Genomic DNA, 19,397 nt, shown 5'->3' with positions numbered 1-19,397 from the left:
CGCTATGGAAAATGGTTACCAACCATCCAGGCTGTACAGAAACTAGGTACCAACTCTTAATAATTCACACCCAGTTAGGAGATATCAGTGGATGGTTTTGCCACAAGGAATGCTAAATAGTCCTACTCTGTGTCAGCACTTTGTACAGAAACCTTTGGAAATAATTCATAAGAAATTTTCACTATCTCTACATATGTTTGAAATGGTGAAGGAAGTTCTGCCTCGTTGGGGTTTACAGATTGCCCCAGAAAAGATACAAAGAGGAGATTCTATTAACTATTTAGGTTACAAGATAAACTTACAAAGAGTCAGGCCACAGAAAGTACAAATTAGGAGAGATCGTTATCCAACGCATAATTCTCTTTAGAAATTATTAGGAGAAATTTCTCAATTACGGACGATTATTGGGGTAGAAGGACATGACTTAAAACATTTAAAAATCACCCTTAAAGGTGATAAGGACTTAAACATTCCCAAAATATTATCCTCTGAGGCAGAAAAAGAATTACAATGCATAGAAAACAGAATATTGGAATCCTATGTAGATTGGATAAACCTTAATTTAGACTGTATTCTGGTTATCTTGCCATCCAGAGAATACCCTTCTGGGATTCTGATGCAGAGGGAAGAAACCATATTGGAGTGGATATTTCTGCCACATAAACAGAATAAAAAGTTAAAGACATATATAGAAAATATTTCTGATTTGATTCTAAAGGGCAAATTAAGACTATGTCAACTGACTGGAAAAGATCCAGCAGAAATTATAGTACCTTTAACTAATGAGGAAATTTCCTCCTTTAGAAGGATAATGAATATTGGCAAATAGCTCTTACTGACTTTTTGGGAATGATTAGCAACAATTATCCCCAAACTGACAGCATTAAATTCATATAAAAAAAAAGCAGTCTGGATTCTTCCATATATTGTAAGACAAACTCACATTTCTGGAGTTCTTACCTTCTACACTGATGCCAACAAATCAGGTAAGGCAGGATATAAAGCAGGTGAGGTACGTAAAGTAATTCAAAGTCCATATACATCTGTACAGAAGGCAGAACTATATGCAATTTTTATAGTATTTATGCAGAAAGAGTCATTTTACACATTGAGACTGCAGAACTTATGCCTGATAATACATAATTAACTTCACTGTTTCTACAATTACAGGAAACAATCAGAAACAGAAGTAATCCTCTATGCATTACACATATCAGATCCCATACGGGTCTGCCTGGCCCACTAGCACAAGGCAATGATGAGATTGATCGTTTATTAATTGGAAATGTGCTAGAAGCCTCAGAATTTCATAAGAAACAGCATGTAAATAGCAAAGGTTTGAAAAAGGACTTCTCCATTACTTGTCAACAAGCCAAGGAGATAGTGAGAAACTGTCCTACCTGTTCCTTCTATAATCAAACTCCATTGCCAGCAGGATGTAATCCTAAGGGCATTTGGAGAAATGAAGTTTGGCAGATCGATGTCTTTCACTTTGCAGAACTTGTAAATTCAAAATATGTGCATCATACTATAGACACATTCTCAGGGTTCCAATGGGCTACTGCTCTTAACTCTGAAATAGCTGTTATTACACAACTGCTAGAGGTGATGGCAGTTATGTGTAGGGAGACATTGTAGCCCCGCCTCCAAGGAGCCATTACAGGTATGCCTGGCTATGCCCATGAGGGCATGGTCAGGGGAGGTTCAGGATGACACGTGAGGAATTTTTAAGGGGTGGCAGACATGTGGGGAGCCCCTTCTCTCTGGCATCCCTAGCTTGCTGCCTCTGGGCACGCTCTGGCTTATGCTTGGCTGATGTTACTTAAATAAAGATATCTTAACGTGTAACTTCACATTATAGTTATGGGTATACCTGCACAAATAAAAACTGACAATGCTCTATCATATGTCTTCACAAAATTGGAACAGTTTTTCAAATACTATAACATAAAGCATGTCACCGGTATACCACACAATCCTACAGGACAAGCAGTGGTTGAGAGATCTAATAGAACACTTAAGGAAATGCTCAGTAGACAGGCTTGGAAGACAAAACCTCCCAAACATAGGTTGCATAACGCTTTATTAACACTAAACTTTCTTAATGTCAATGAGAAAGGACAAACAGCTGCAGAAAGACACTGGACTATGGAAAGAACTGCTGAACTCAATCAACCAGTATACTTCAAAGGTGTACTAACCTCTGTACGGAAACCAGGACATGTGTTATGATGGGGTAGGGTTTTGCATTGGTTTCCAAAGGAGAAGAAAAACTTTGGATACCATCAAAGTTGATCATGATTCAACTTGAAAAGGAAAAACTTCTCAACAAGGACAAATGACAGGTATTCTACTAAAGTATATCTCATAAACTAAATAGAAACTTCCCAAAGGAAAGGGAAGTGTTTTGCTTTTATCTTCATGGGGAAAACTCATCTCCAGAAGTCAAAGGACACTGCATGGGTAGATACTTAAGAAAAGAAGGTAGCTATAACCAACAAACAAAAGGAACATGCCATATGGTAAACTTTGCAGCTGTCTCTCAGAGAACTCTATTTCTCTTTATTTCCTATTCAATTAAACCAATGCTGGATTTAGAGGTAGATTTGGCTTTCCTCCTCTAAAATCCAAGCATGTTGTTTAACTAAACTTTAGAGTTTCTGTATTGTATCAAGAAGCCAATTGATGTAATACAGAATAAGAGAAGAATTTGGGGACTGTCTCTGTCTTTTCTTGGCTCTTTCCTTCAAGGTGTGCACCCTCTCATAATTGTTATTATCCCTGGTTGCCTTTTCCAGTATACATACTTACACAAACAAACATTTCTCTGCTAACATTTATGTTTGAGTCCCACACAGCTAATGAAGACCTGTCTGACAGCAATCCTTGGACACCCTGGAAAGAAAATGGGCCACACCTCCTTGACTGCACTAGATCCAACTTGCTCCATTTCAACTGACACTCCGGCCACAGCTTTGGGCACTGTCCTCAATCAAGTTGAGGATTTCAAGCAAGACCTTCAATCAAGCGAATCCCATCTAACATGGACTGGATACAATACATTCAAGACTTTCACTGTACTAACATTTTCTTCCTACAGGACCCCACGAGGCTATGGCTGTCCCATTTCAGCAGGGAGTAACTTGGAGGATACTACGCTCCCTTCCCCACATTGTTGTCACTTAGGTTAGTGTATATAGCTAGTTAGGGATAGCTTCCTATTGTTTATAGTTGGGATTGGAAGGAGGTGTTCAGGCTTGGACACTTCTTTCAGATGACTTTAGGTTTAGTTAAAATAGTTAGGATGTGACATAAGCAGATTGTTGTATCTTCTTATATTTCACCTTTGTGATTGTTAATTTTGGATACTTTACACTAAGTTTTAATCCTCTTTTAGACTAAAAGGGGAATTGTAGGGGATGCTGTAGCCATGCCTGCTTAGGGGCTGGCTACAGGTGAGCCTGACCATGCTTCATCTTTGGCTTGCTGTACTTACTGCTGCCCTGCTGGCTGGCTAGGTTGCTCTGTAAATAGGCTTTTCCCTATTAAATTCCCTTGTATTTTTACCAGGCTCTATATTGGTAATTTCCCACATTACCTAGCTGTTATCATTTGTTGCCCAGTCTCCAAGTGATGGTAAAGTGCAGGGCTTAACTGAAGTCCTAGCTGGAGTAGTCTGTGAGGCTGGAACATCTCAGCTAGCAGCTTTGAAGTTGTTCTGGATGCAGGTTTTTGAGGAAACTGCAACAGAGGCATTCTGTGAGGCTGGGTCACCTGGGTTACTTGTCTTCATTTCTGTCTGGTCTTTTTGTTCTGAAAACATATAAACTTTTAAAGGTAACATGTGTATCTGCATTAATACAAGTATGGATTATGTGGTGTGCATAAATCAGCTAAAACTGATTTTCTGCTCTATGTTTTAGCAGGTAAAAGACATCTGTCAACTTTTTAAGCCCATTTGGACTGCATAACAAAACTATAATATAAATTTCCATACATGCCATATAAAAGGATGGCATGTAATAATAAATCATGAGGACTCTGTAGACAACAAAATTTATCACATCTCATCCAGTCTCAGAGCTGTTCCTATATCAAGAGATCAGCTTATACTTCACCTGTCTTGTAGATTTTCTTTATTTCTTCCTTCATGTCTACAGCCAAGCTTTTCAGGAGGTCTTCCCTGGTCAAATCTGATCTTTATTTATTTTGAAGGAATCAGTAGATTTTGTTTCCTATGGATACCTAAGGCATGACCTCTCCCCCAATGCAACACATTTCCTGACTCCCATTTTGAATTTAAAACATCCTTAAAATATATAGGCTGATTTAATTTAGTCATTTTTTGCACAATCCAATATTTCTCAGTAGCTGCTGTTTTAAATAAAGTTAATAAAGCACTATATAGGGTCCAGACTCCCTGTGTTATGGCATTTCCCATCCTTATGTGGCTTATTCTTTTTATATTTCTTTACTATCTCTTTAAAGACTTTATCATTTTTAAACTATTTATTTTTCTATGACTGTCTATACCCATTTTCTTTACTTTCCTCAGCATCTAAGCACATTTTCAAGCATACTTACCCATTCAGAGGTTTTCTCAGTCTGCCTTTTTGCATGCCTGCAGTTTTTTTTCTGACCAAGTGAGCCAAGTCTTAAAGGGCCAGGCTACTCACTGAGTGGCTCCACTTAATACATGGCATTGGTGGCTGACTCTCTCCCCCTAGAGTTGGTTCAGAAGGCTTCCCCACTGGTTCTGGGATGCAGCCACTGGTTGCCTTTCCATGAAACCTGAGCCTCATGCCCACAGGCACTAACCAGGAGTTGCATTTATCTGCCCTACCTCTGGGAAGTTGTTGAGCCAGTGCTGTGGCAAGTGTTTCTGCGTAATGCCATGTATCCCACCAGCTGCTCCAGTGTTAGGATGCAAAACAAGGCCTCTTAATCAAGCTGTTTCTCTGTATGCCATAAGCACCAGGACTACCTGAAAGACCTAGGAAGCCATCCATGTCAGGCTCTGTGTTCAGAATTTTTCTTTTTTTCATACATGCCACATGTTGGGTACCAATTATACTCAGACTTTCTTTGGACCGACAGCTCCCAAATAATGGCATAGAGATTTTTATGAAGTATAGAAGCTTGACCTTAGCTTAGGCTTGTTTCTAACTAGTTCTTCAAATTTAAATTAACTCACATTCTGCCACATGGCTGTTTACCTCTGTTTAGTACTGTGTGTCCCACTTTCTCCACGTGTGGCTGGCAAATCTCTTGTGCAAGATTCTTTTCCCCCAGTTCCTCGCTCTCCTCAGAAGTCCTGTCCATCCTCTCCTGCCTAACTATTGACCATTCAGCACCTTATTAAACCAATCACAAGATGACTTGTCACAGACACATCTTCACAGTATACAAAAAGATCGTCCCACATGGGTTCTCATGTTCTTGGAGTTAAATGTCTTCTGTCACACCACCTCTGAAGGAGACACCCCCACACACATCCGGGGCTCCCTCTCAGACCCCGGATTAGGAACAAACTAATCCCAAATATGGGTTTTCACAGAGAGATCCTTTTTGAGTGTAGAAGAAAAGTTAAAATGGTTGCTTTCTGATGGGGGGCGGTGAGACAGCAGCAAATGATCTTGCGGGTATAATTTTTAAGAAGAGAAAAGGGGGAGGTCTGTGTTAGAATGGGCTAGGATGTGGTGCTAAATAGATGATGCGGGAAAAGCGGAAGGGAGAAAAGGGAAGTGGGCAGGGGTATTTGCCCCAGAGGGACAAAGGACTGCCTCTGGATAGGGAGGAGACAGATGAGGCCCATAGATAAATGATGGCTTATAAAGGTAAAATGGAAAACTCTGTGTTAGGATAAGGTGTTTAATTTTAATTAGGCATGTTAATTAGGTTAATTGGGCATGTTAACTAGGGGAGTCAAAGGGGGCTTCTGATTGCTGTATTTTAATACTTTTGGTAGCTGGACCTGGACAATCAGCCTCAGGAGGAAGAAGGGACCAAATAAGGGTATAGACCTTGGTGGCTAGCTTTAGAAATCCAATCTAATGGTTTTTAGCAAGGCAGAGGGAATGGAAGAGAAGGGTAAGAACTGTCAGAGTCACAGTATCTCTTCAACATCCCCTTCATTTATCTGCATAACAAATTACCTCAAACTCGGGGACATAGACAAGAAACTAAGTATCTCTCCTAACTTACAGTTTGTTTTCTGCTTTGGCAAAGGCCTTAGTTCCTGACCTTAGCTGCCCCCCACACTATGCCAGGAGACTGCTCTGAGCCGCCTTCCAAGGGTGAGAGAACTAAGGCTGAGCTGTTTCCTTTAGGACCTAACCTCACCAGTCACACAGCCTCACTTCTACATGTTCTATTCATTTAGAGGAGTCACAAATTCTCAGCCAGGCTTAAGAATTAGATCCCCATTAAGGTGGGAGTTTGCAGACATTTTAAACCACGCATGCCCTTTTTGACTGCCTTTTAGTCACTAGGACCTTCTTTTACTTCCTAAAGTTTACTAATCATGGAGTCTCCAAGTGCCTTTACTTATGTGCATGCCTGTCTGGAGGAATTCTCTGGCTGACAGACCTGAACACCTTTCTGAGGTGGCTCCCCCCACCATACTGATTCATTCATTTCTCTAGTATATTTCTTGTGGAGGACCCACTGTGGCTGGTTTATGATCACATCCCCATTCCTAGGTGGCTTTTAGAGAGTGGGCATGCACACACATACACACACACACACACAAAGTTTGTGAATGAGTGGTGAAAGGCATGAGGTATGCATTCACAAAATGTTTTTAAAGAGCTACGAAGCAAAGCTACTCAGAGGAAGATGTCTAAGATGATGAGGTAGTTAATAAGTTTAATGTGCAAAGTGACATTACAGTTCTCTTTAAAATATTTAAGGGACTACTGTGAGGGAAAAGATTAAGTTATACTTTATAATTCATGGGACTGAATTAGAATGGATGAGTAAAAATTATGGGAAAACAGAGCTTAGCTGAATAAAAGACAGAGCTTTGTAATGACTATAGTTAGCTGAAAAAGAAACCAGTTCACTTCCCAGAGCAATCTTCCTGCCATTCAAAATGTTTAAACCTAAGTAAGCTATCACCAGCCTGCCTGCAATATAAGAGAAAATATTTCAGATCCAGAGACTGGCTGGATTAGACATACTTTTATACTCTTAAGACCGGTGGTTCTCAACCTGTGCATTGTGACCCCCTTGGGGATTAAATGACCCTTTCAGGTGAGTCACATAAGACATATGTTTCGTTTCAGATATTTGCATTACAATTCATAACACTAGTGAAATTACAGTTGTGAACTAGCAATGAAAATAATTTTATGATTGGTGGTCACCATAACATGAGGAACTGCATTGGAAGGTTGAGAACTACTGCTCTGAGACTGTTACTTTTCCTGGGGAGACAGAACACACACATACACACACACACACACACAGAGAGTCTACTTACCCCAGATAGGGAGCCCACAATAGACAGAAGCACAGACACAACTAAAGTCCAATTTGATAAGCCAATGAGTTTTAGGATTACTTTATAGGAATATAGGTAAGGGGTTATGACACAGAGATGACTGCATCACCAAAGCGCACCCCAGGCATGGGCAACAGTAAACGAAAGCTGGAAACCTGGAGCACACTGCACAGCCTGTGCACATCCCGACAAGCTGGAAAGTTCATACTTCAACAAATTGGAGTGTCCTTTCTGGTTGACTCGATTGGTTTGGCCTCTTCCAGGAAGCTCAGCTAGTCTTTGTTTCTTCTGGGTAGTTCACCTGGTCTCTGCTTTTTCCAAGCTGCTTGGCTCATCACAGAGTGACTGCCAGCAGTCTTTATTGTTATATATTCTTGAGGGAGGGTCCTAGAGATTCTGGTTAGTTTCAGGGACTTCCTGAAGCTATCTTGAGCTGTTTACTTCCTGTCTTAAAAAACTATTCCATAGGATGGAGTGTTTCACCTCCCTGTAAACAACCTACCCTAAAAGACCCTGTTGTTTCACCTTACAGTTACATCTTATGTCATAATAAGTTTCTATATAAGATGAAAGGTTTGAGTCTGGGAGGAAATTGCTACAAAAGAGAGGCCTTAACAAAATGTGTACTTAAAATATCTAATATTTGATATAGTGAGATACAGAGAAAATTCAAATCGATGAGAAAAATTCTTATTTGTTCATATGCTTTAATTGTGTGGATAATTCTAGAAAATTGTTTGTTGTTATTATAAAAACTATATTTATTTTAGGATCTAAATGCCTCATAGGTTGATACAATGTAAGGACCAAAACTGGAAGCTCAAGAGTCTTTGACTGAATGCCTTGAGGAAGCACATTTTAAAATCTTTTGAGACATAAACAGACTGCCTAATTTTTGGTTTCTACCCAGGCATTGAATCAATCTTCTAAAATTAAGTAAGGGAAAATTATTCCTTAAAAAATAGTAAGAGTGCTCTTCAATGGGTGAATAGACAAACCAGGGTACATCTACACACTAGACTATTACACAACTGCAAATATAAGACACAGGGCTGGCAGCAGACTTGTAACCTCAGTTGCTCCCGAGTATTAATCACAAGTTTAAGTCCAGCCTCATTTAGAGTAGTTCAAGGCCAGCCTGGGCAACTTAGTGATGCCTTATCTCAAAGCAAAAATAAGAATGAGAGCTGAGAGATGGTTCAGTGGTATTGTTTGTAAGCATGTGTGAAACTTTATGCTTAAATCTGCAGAACAAGTCAGAAAGTATGGAAAGTTTAAATGAGTATTTCTAGGGTGGGGGGAACCACCCAACACCCAGACTGCATGAGTCTAATGACATTATCATCTAGGAAATGTTAAACTGTACAGATAGTTAAAAATTCAGTTACTGCCCACAGCTCACAGGCAGAGGGCTAGAGGAGAGGAGGGCAGACAAGAAGTAGAGCAAGGGAATTATTCAGCACAACATTCTCTTGTGGACACACATTGTTGTGCATTTCTCCAGACCCATAATGCACAGCATCAAGTGCATTCCCTTAATGTAAACTGTAGATTTGAACCAGCATCGATTAATCACACTGGCTCAACAGTCATAACATCGGCAGCATGCTAATGGAAGGTGCTAAGAACAAGGGAAATCAGCAGGGATAGGTCATGTCTAAGCTTTATTGTCTGCTCAGCTTTTGGAGAGCCACACATACTTTATGCAGTACACATATTAAAAGACTGTGATACTTACATGTAAGCTGTTTGAAGCAAGTGTTTATGTATTTGAATCAAAAAGAGAGAATTAATAATAAAGTATAAGAGACTAGATTCCAAATTTGCAGAACTGCAGAACTTGGAGAATTGAAGATCATAAATGAAGCAAAATGAATGAAGACTCAAGAGAATAGATACTAATATAGACTTCCTTCCTACTACCAATGATGAATATAATAATCATAAAGAAATATACATCATCCTACTTTCTGCTATTGTAACAAAACACCTTGTATAACCACACACACTGGCCACAGTCACAGGCTGATGTGGGCCTGTAAAAGTATTATTTTCCACAGAGAATGGAGTATCCAAGTGATTTGTAGCAATCAGGTGCCCCCAAGACTTGGCATGGCCTTATAAACAGCCTTGGCTGGACAGGAGCATCTTAGTTAGGGTCAGAAACCCTGGGGGGATCTCCAGTTGGTATCTACAGTCCAGGGTCCCACATAGAGCAGCACTCTAGAGAATGCCCACTCGACACTTGGCTGTGAACCTCACAAGACAGCCCATTTGACTTTGGAAAGCTACTGGACACCCAGAAGAACAATTTCATCTCAGTGACAGCTCTGCCTTTGGAGCCACATAAATCTATTTTGTGTGTGATGCCAACTTAATTACTTGAGGACAATAGCTGCACACTCCTTTCTTTCCATGATGCTTCTTTCTATTTCTCAGGCCCTGGCTTAACACAATTCTGTTCTTTATTACACTCATACAAGGCTGAACACATTTGTCCTTTAACTCTTTTTCTACCACCAGTTTCAAAGGAATAGCTGATAAAACTGAATGTCACAACTAAGTGCATAATGACCAATTCAATCAAAACACTACACCTAATGTAAATACACATGAAACAAAAATGTCAGAACAACTCTAGTATATAAATGCATATAAATAGACCAAAATTTTAACTTATCACATGATACAGAGTCTAAAGTTTTTTTACCTTTATCCTGAAACCAATTTAACATTAGATATAACATTAGATAAGAGTAGATGCAGAAGTTTAATGTATTACACGACCATCTTGAGCTTTAAAAAGTAAAAAATGGGGTGAGGGCATCTCTTATGCACATGCTATTGCTAGAAGAATATTAAGCTCCAAGTGCCATCAGATTCCATAGGACAGAAGAATTAAAAGAATTAAGTGTGTGATTAAATTTTACCACTTATGCTTAGGTAACTTAATTTTTAATTATGAGACTGTATTTTAATAATTATAAATAGCATGATAAGCTAAGAAGATAATAAAATATAAATTCAATTAAAAAAATCTCACAAGTTGATAGAGCATGGCTGTGGCATCCTCTTTGGCCTTTAGTGTAATTCACAGCCTTTTTGTTGACCACAAAGAAGATGAAATAATTTGAGTTTAATTCAGTCCGGAAATTGATCTCTTCCATGAGAGCCAGACCAGGACACATTTCTACATATGACACAGAAGTCAAATAAGCCTCCTGATCATCTATATTTAATATCATTGTCTTTAAATTTTCATTTTGTGCATATTTCATCCACAATAACACTCTATGCTATGTCCTAACTGGAGATTTCAAGAAAATGTAAAACTATGGAATCATTGGTCATTTAAGCAATAACAGTAGTGAAGTTGTCTAATAGTTTGGTGAGATTACTAATCAGGAATGAGTTAATAGTGTAACAAACTCGACTGCACCATTAATGTCTGTTTCATGAGTACTTAGATTTTTACAATTTCCTCCATTGTTTATGATCAGACTATGACAACACATAATAGCTATCAAGTGTTTCAATAAGCCACAAACTGATGGAGTTACCTCAGCAAACCCAGGCATGCCAGGAATTTCTAATCTGGCAAAAGCCAGATTTAAAATATATTTAAAAATAATTCTGTTTCTATCACACCAAATGAATCAAAATACAGTCAAAAACCATTAAGAACTAATGCAAACCTCATCATATAGCATGTGCAGTAATATTGTATTCAATGGTCTACTAACAGATTTCAATTGTTGTCACAAAATATCTGAGAAAATCACCTTCTAAAGATAAAAGATTTACAAAATTAAATCAAGAACAGATAAACAACTTAAATAGACCAATAACCCCTAATGAAATAGAAGCAGTCATCAGAAGTCTCCCAACCAAAAAAAGCCCAGGGCCAGATGGCTTCAGTGCAGAATTTTACCAGAAATTCAAGGTACAGCTAATACCAATTCTCCTCAAAGTATTCCACACAATAGAAGCAGAAGGGTCATTGTCAAACTCTTTTTACAAGGCTTCAATAACCACAAGCCACACAAAGACACAACTAAGAAAGAGAACTACAGATCAATATCCCTCATGAACATTGATGCAAAAATTCTCAATAAAATACTGGCAAATTAAATCCAAGAACACATCAGAGAAATCATCCACCATGATCAAGTAGTCTTCATCCCAGGGATGCAAACATGATTCAACTTATGAAAATCCATCAATGTAATCCACCATATAAACAGACTGAGGGAAAAAAACCCACATGATCATCTCACTAGATGCTGAAAAAGCCTTTGACAAAATCCAACACCTCCTCATGATAAAGGTCTTGGAGAAATCAGGGATAACAGGAACATATCTCAACATAATAAAAGCAATATACAGCAAGCCAACAATCAACATCAAATTAAATGGAGAGAAACTCAATGCAATTCCTCTAAAATCATGGACAAAACAAGGCTGTTCACTCTCTCCATACCTCTTCAATATTGTCCATGAAGTTCTAGCTAGATAAATAAGACAACAAAAGGAGATTAAGGGAATACAAATCAGAAAGGAAGAAGTCAAACTCTCACTATTTGCAGATGATATGATAGTCTATATAAGTGACCTGAAAAACTCTACAAAGGGAACTCTCCTACAGCTGATAAACACCTTCAGCAAAGTGGCAGGATACAAGATTAACTCAAAAAATTCTGTAGCCCTACTATATATGGATGACACATTGGTGGAGAAAGAAATCAGAGAAACACCACCCTTTACAATTGCCACAAAAAAACATAAAATACCTTGGGGTAACACTAACCAAAAATGTGAAAGACATGTTCCATAAGAATTTTGAGTCTCTAAAGAAAGAAATGAAAGAAGATACCAGAAAATGGAAAGATCTCCCATGCTCTTGGATAGGTAGGATCAACATAGTAAAAATGGCAATCTTGACAAAAGCAATCTACAGATTCAATGCAATCCCCCATAAAAATCCCAACACAATTCTTCACAGACCTTGAAAGAACAATTCTCAACTTGATATGGAGAAAGAAAAGACCCAGGATAGCCAAAACAACCCTGTACAATAGAGGGACTTCTGGAAAGGCATCACCATCCCTGACTTCAAGCTCTATTACAGAGCTATAGTCCTGAAAACAGCTTGGTATTGGCACAAAAATAAACAAGTAGACCAATGGAGTAGAGTTGAAAACCCTGACATTAACCTACACACCTACAAACCCTGATTTTTGACAAACAATCCAAATTCATACGATGGAACAAAGAGAACATCTTCAATAAATGCTGCTGGCATAACTGGATGCGGACATGCAGAAGACTACAGATAGACCCAAGCCTTTCACCCTGCACAAAACTTAAGTCAAAATGGATCAAAGACCTCAACATAAACCCAGCCACACTGAACCTATTAGAAGATAAAGTGAGAAATACCCATGAATTAATTGGTACAGAAGACCACTTCATGAACATAACACCAGTAGCACAGACATTGAGATCAACAATTGATAAATGTTGATCAATTCAGGACCTCTTGAAGCTGTGACGCTTCTGTAAGGCAAAGGACACAGTCAGCAAGACAAAACGACAGCCCACAGACTGGGAAAAGATGTCCACCAACCCCACATCTGACAGAGGGCTGATCTCCAAATATACAAAGAACTCAAGAAGCCAGCCTCCAAAACACCTAACAATCCAGTTGAAAAGTGGGGTACAGAACTAAATAGACAATTCTCAATAGAGGAATCTAAAATGGCTGAAAGACACATTAGAAAGTGTTCAACATCCTTAGCCATCAGGGAAATGCAAATCAAAACAACTCTGAGATACCATCTTACTCCTGTCAGAATGGCCAAAATTATAAACACTAATGACAATTTATGCTGGGGAGGATGTGGAGAAAGGGGAACACTCCTCCACTGCTGGTGGAATTGCCAACTTGTACAGCCACTTTGGAAATCAGTATGGCGACTCCTCAAGAAAATGGAAATCGGTCTACCACAAGATCCAGCAATTCCACTCCTAGGCATATACCCAAAAGAAGCATATTCATACAACAAGGACATCTGTTCAACGATGTTCATAGCAGCACTATTTGTAATAGACAGCACCTGGAAGCAGCCTAAATGCCCCTCTACCAAAGAATGGATAGAGAAAATGTGGTTCATTTACACAATGGAGTACTACTCAGTGGAAAAAAATGGGATCTTGACATTTTCAGGACAATGGATGGAACTAGAAGAAATCATTCTGAGCGAGGTAACCCAGTAACAAAAAGACAAACATGATATGTACTCACTCATATGTGGATTTTAGACATGGAGTAAATGATTATCAACCTACAATCCACACTCCCAGAGAAACTTGTAAACAAGGAGGACCCTAAAAGAGACAAACATTGTCCCCTGGAGAAGGGGAAAGGGTCAAGATCCCTTGAGCAAATTGAGAGCATGGGAAGAGGGTGGAGGGAGGGAGGAGAACGAGAAGGGAAGAAGAGGAGGGATGCAGAGGACATGAGGGAGCAGAAAGTTTGAGTCAGGGGAAGAACAGAAGATAACAAGAATGGAGATACCATAATAGAGGGAGACAATTTAGGTTTACAGAGAAATCAGGCACTAGGGAAATGTCTGGAGATATACACAGATGGCATGAGCTAACAATCTAAGCAACAGTGGAGAGGCTACAGTAAATTCCCTCCCCTGATAATGAGAGTGTTGACTGATTTATATGCTACCTGATAGCCTTCATCCAGCATCTGGTGGAAGTAGAAGCCGACACCCACAACTAATCACTGAACTGAACTGGAATCCAGTTGCAGAGAAGAATAAGTAATGAGCAAAGGGGTCCAGACCAAGCTGGTTAAACCCACAGAAATAGCGGGGAGCTCTTGGTCCCCAGATTGATAGCTGAGATACTAGCATGGGACTGATCCAGACCCCAGGAACATGGGTTTCAGTGAGGAAACCTTGGAAATCTACAGGACCTCCTGTAGTAGTTAGTACTTATCCCTAGCATAGGCATGGACCTTGGGAGACCAATTCACATAGAGGGATACACTCTGAGCCAAGACATACGGGGGTGGGTCTAGGCACTATCCCAAAGTATATGTTAGATTCTTATGACCCCCTATGGAAGGCCTCACCCTCCCTGGGGAGCAGAAAGGATATGTGATAGGTAGGGTGTTAGTTGGGGGCTGATAGGGGAGGAGGGGAGGGAGTGGGAACTGGGATTGACATGTAAAACAATCTTGTTTCTAATTCAAATAAAAAATGAAAAAAGATAAAAGGTTTTTCTCGCACGTTTTCAAAGGTTTTAGTACATAGTTGCTTGCCCTGTCACTCTGGGCCTATAGTCACACAGTGACTAATATCCTGCCTACCTGGTGCACAAACAACCCATTCTACCTCTCCCTATATTCTGCTCTGCTGACTATATAAGCTAGCCTGAGAAAAATAAAGTTTGCCACTTGATCAGAATCCTGTCTTGTGGTCGTTCTTTCTGTGTCTCTTGTCCCCATTCCCTATTCCTAACTTTCTTGCCCCAGGCTGATGTCCTGTGGGTCAGGACAAATGGAGAGACCTGGGGTTGAACCATGGATGGGAGCAGCTGTGGGTGATCTTGGCTTACTTAGGGAGACATGGCCTGTGAATTCATAAGCCACAATCACCACAGTGAATGCATGTGGAGTGTTGTGGGATATTTGATTGCACTGTGAAACTCTGAGACTAGGTTAAAAAATTAACCTTGGATCAGGGGGTGGAGCCCACAACTAGTTGCCAAGAATTAGCCATAGAGAGTTCAGAGGACCCAGGAAGATGGATAGAGAGATGCACAGTAAAGAGTAGAGAGGGACTTAGAGATTCACTGGCTTTTGGGGTTTGGGACAGATGGAGAGACAACCTCTTGGTGGGTCTCCAGACAAAAAGGAAGATCAGCTGGTTGCTTCTTGGCTTCTCCAATCCAGCAGGTTTCCACCCCAACATCTGACTCCAGAGTCTTTAATGGTAATCAGAACAATCTAGATTAAAAACAACAGTGCAGGGAGAGTTGCATCCTGACCTCAAGGTGTGTGCTTCATAAGTTGTTGTAGGAACGTGTATAGGGACTGGGGATCATGCTTCCTCTAACTTTATGATCCAGGGTGCTCAAAGGGTGTGGTACTCATTAGCCAGTTATGGGTGGGCTTTATGTCTACTCACTCAGTTGGGGCACACCCTCAGTGGCAAAGGTGTGCACTGGAAAGAGAGGAAGTGTCAATGGAGGAAACTGTGGTTGGGCTGAAGGCCCTGAAATCTTTAATGTGGGTAACCAGGATGAGTATGCTGAGAGGCAGAAATGCACACAAGACAATAGGGTTGGGAGACTCTAACCTATCCAGTCAGGGCAAGCAGAGTGATAGAGTGTGTATTGGGGCAGCGGATGCAAGGTCCACGGTCCTTTAGCCTGTTTGCCTGGTATAGGTAGAAAGCAGTGGAACTGTGTAAAGGAAAAATAAAGAATCCTGACCTGGGGTGAGCAGAGGTCAGCAGAATGCAGAGCAGAGATGTCTGACTTATCCGGGTGGGACACTCACAGGGAGAAAAGTGTGGTTGGGAGTAAGTTGGTCTGCAGACCTCTAACCTATACAGGCCAGGTGCTTGTGAGGCAGCATGGTTTGTTTCTGTTTCCATGGAGACCAGAACTACTCTAGCAGAAAAATAGGAAACATAACTTCTATCACTGAGTCACTGGGACGAACAATGAGAAGGACCAATACCTTTTCTGAGTTTTGGATCTCAGGTTCCAACTATTCTAGCTATTAGAGAGTACAAGCTATGGGTTCTATAACTATCTCAGACAAAAGCATCTCCATCCTGTTGAGGTCTTTGGGCCTGGGGAAGGCAAGTTGCTGGTGCTTATAAGGCTCTGCTAGACCAATGACGTCTGGGTGGTAATATATGACAGGACCAGTGCATCCCTTAGTCATAGGCCCCATTGTGCCATCTTCTTGCCATGAGGCCATGAGAATTTTCTGCAGTCAGTGGCAATCTGTCAGCAAATTGTATTTGGAGTGAAGGCAGAGGATCTGTGAATGGAGGAAATTCATCTGAAGAGTGGTATCAATTCCTTTAAGTCAAACTACTGATCTTTACAGGAAGTCCATTCTTTGAAATTTCAGTCCTAATGACATGACATCCATTTCAAAGGGTAAAAACCTCCCTAATGAGCTCTGGAATTCCATGCTTCTTTGTATTGGGCTCTTTTTTTTTTTTTAATCTACCTCTGCTACCTGCACAGTTCCGTCTCAAATCAGTGGTTGAGAAGAAACCAAAGAAAGAAACCAAAAACGTGCTCCAAATCATACTTCCACAATATTGGCAGACTTCAAACAGGTTTTTCTCTCCCATCCTATTTCACAAATACATCTTCCTCAGACACTTAGCTCTTGCCTCCTCTCTAGATCCAATTAGCATGCTGACACTAGAGAAAAACAAGAAGGTAACCCTTCATGTCAATCACGATTCCCACAGGACTGAATCATAACTGGAGGCAGGATAGTTTATACAAGCCTAGAGACAGTCGGTGCATGGTACTCCAGTTATTTTCATGAAGGAGCCAATTGATCTTGTTCTACTTTACTAATGGGGCATCTGCCAGCTCAATAACTACATAAAACTTGCATTCTAGTAAAACCTCACACATTTCACAGCAGCTGCTATCAGAGCTACTGTTTACCAGAGCCCACCAAATATACCTCGTGGCTTTACCTAACTTCTGCAAAGGACAAAACAATGCAAGCCAACATCCCTACATTCTGAAAGTCTTTGTTGGTAATGCCACTTCAAAAATTCCTAAGTAGAATTAGCATATGATTTCAGACCCTCACCCTGAAGAAGAGAACACCTTCTGTACATTTTTCAAGCTTGGCTAGTAATGAAATTTCTCAAATTCCCTGTAGGTGCAATTAGTATCTGATTTCCTACCTTGGCCCCTAAGAAGTAGATAACTTCAAGAGCTTCTGCCTGCCCATTCCAATCATCATCAGTCAGCACAGATCAGAGATGCTGTTGTTAAATAGATGAATACCACTCATTCCTGAAGGATTCCACAGACCTCATGCACATCCTGCGAGACAGACTATGGCCAGCATGCCTTTCACCACTTGGCCTCCACTCTGAGTCTTCAACATCAGTGTCAACTCAGAATCTGTGCCAAACTGCCCTCATGACTTGGTAATTTGCTTTCCACAGATTAAGTCCTTGTGCAAAAAGCTCCAAGTGCCTAGGGAGCTGAACACTTACTGAAAGTACCTGGTTAGTGGTATTACAGTGTTCTTCATCAAGAGTCAAGGGACCTGCTTCTCCCCCAAGGGACGCCTTGGCACATGAGGTTGGGGGGATCGTTCCTTGGTTCTTTTGTTTGTTTTGTGGTTAATCAAAGCAATCAACATGCTGAGACTGCACATCTGTCTTCACATTAAGAATATGCATTTTTCATGAGTCCACAGGCAATGGTAACCGGGTTTCTGCTCTAGCTTTGTGGCTGGCCATAACTGCATTCACCTTGCTCCTACTGGTGAACAGGGCTGCAAACCTCTCATTAACATCATCCCCAAACTCCCACGGTAACATCTGGCAATGCTTCACTTTCGTTCCCAGTGGAAGTATCTGAAGGCAGTGTACCATACCAAGGGAACAGTGAATGCTTGACAGGGACTAGATGAACTCTGAAATGGTTTTTGGCTATGACCCATCAAGAACAAGCTGCAAGCCATGGGGAAGGGTGTTGGATTTCAATGAGATGGTAAGCCATTAAAGGACCATCAGCACAACAGCATCAGACCCTAAAAGACTAACTCCCACTGCTGAGCAGAATTAGGCTGCTCAGCAGTGGCAGTTAGAAATAAAAAGGAAGTAAAAAACCCTGTTAGGCTGCTATGACTGCCCAGGCAAAGTGGGTGGACACTGACACCTCTCGTAGTCTAGATTTATATTACCATTTACCTTTTCACCTGTAACTCCTTGAGAGTGGGAAGCTCTACTTATAAATTATGCATATAACCTACACATATGCCCATTCAACAGGTGCTTGATAAATATGCTGCTTCAGTAGCTAACAGTAATAGGGTTTTACTGGTACCATGTGCTATTGTTGAGTAACAAAATGACATCACTTGATGGGCTTTGTTACTCTCGTTAGGATTTTTTTAAGTTTCAACATTCATAAAACACTGGCCTAAAAAGGCTGGCATTTTAAAAATGTCTTAACTGGATTCTCCCATCCAAAACACGTAAGCCACAAATGCTTCTCTTTCTGCATAATTCTGGTGAAATTTTAAAACGTAAGTCAGTCATAACTAATTGGATTCTAACGTTTCTGTTGAAACTATTCACCCCTTTCTTTACCAAAGCAGGCTCTCAAATACTGGATCGGTTATGGCAAACATAATTACCCTCGTCACCAAAACCATCTTAGTATTTTCATTGTATCTCAGTAAGTGTAGGTGTAGCTCTCAATGAGGGGTAATTTATGATATTTGCTTTCCAAATATCGTAAGTGTTATGATATTTGTCAGACTCCAAAGTAGAGATTTACGTTTCAAGCAGTGAGTGGCCCCTTCAATACAATCCCGGTAACACTTCTGGCCAATTACAAACCATCATCACTGAAAGGGCATGGGATGTTAAGATCCCTAGGCGTTTGTTTCTTCGGTCCATCTTGGCCAGAAGAGCAGGAACGGGTCCTGAGACTGGGACAGGGAAGGAGTTGAGAAGCGACCTCATTTCTTTGGATCAAAAGTCGCGGGCTGGGGAGAGGAAACAGGCTGCTTCCGGTTCGAACATTCTGAATGTGGCCTCCTTCACATCACGGCCACGGATGTGAAGTCACCTGGGTCGTGGACCCCCAC

Source organism: Cricetulus griseus, chromosome 3 (assembly GCF_003668045.3).
Source record: "Cricetulus griseus strain 17A/GY chromosome 3, alternate assembly CriGri-PICRH-1.0, whole genome shotgun sequence".
NCBI classification, from domain to species: Eukaryota; Metazoa; Chordata; class Mammalia; order Rodentia; family Cricetidae; genus Cricetulus; species Cricetulus griseus.
Note: the sequence above shows the minus strand (reverse complement) of the source record.